This window comes from Penaeus monodon, chromosome 21 (genome assembly GCF_015228065.2).
Source record: "Penaeus monodon isolate SGIC_2016 chromosome 21, NSTDA_Pmon_1, whole genome shotgun sequence".
NCBI lineage: Eukaryota > Metazoa > Arthropoda > Malacostraca > Decapoda > Penaeidae > Penaeus > Penaeus monodon.
In genome coordinates this window covers 34,756,049-34,756,296 of record NC_051406.1, presented here as the reverse complement: position 1 = coordinate 34,756,296, position 248 = coordinate 34,756,049, and positions in this window count along the sequence as shown.

Below are 248 nucleotides of genomic sequence, written 5' to 3'. Positions count from 1 at the left end.
CATCTAAATCTGTATATCTAGGTGGGGAACACGAAGAAAAACGGTTAGTCCATATTACATACAGTACATCACACACTGTCATTAAGATAATCTATAGTAAAGGACATGAAACGCATAGGTTGATACTCATTATATATAGGATGGTACACATCATAATAACATATTGAACGTAGACAACAACCACATAAGGTAGGACTTAGTAAATAAGACAGTAAAGAAGATAAAACATGACAGCACGTATATGACAC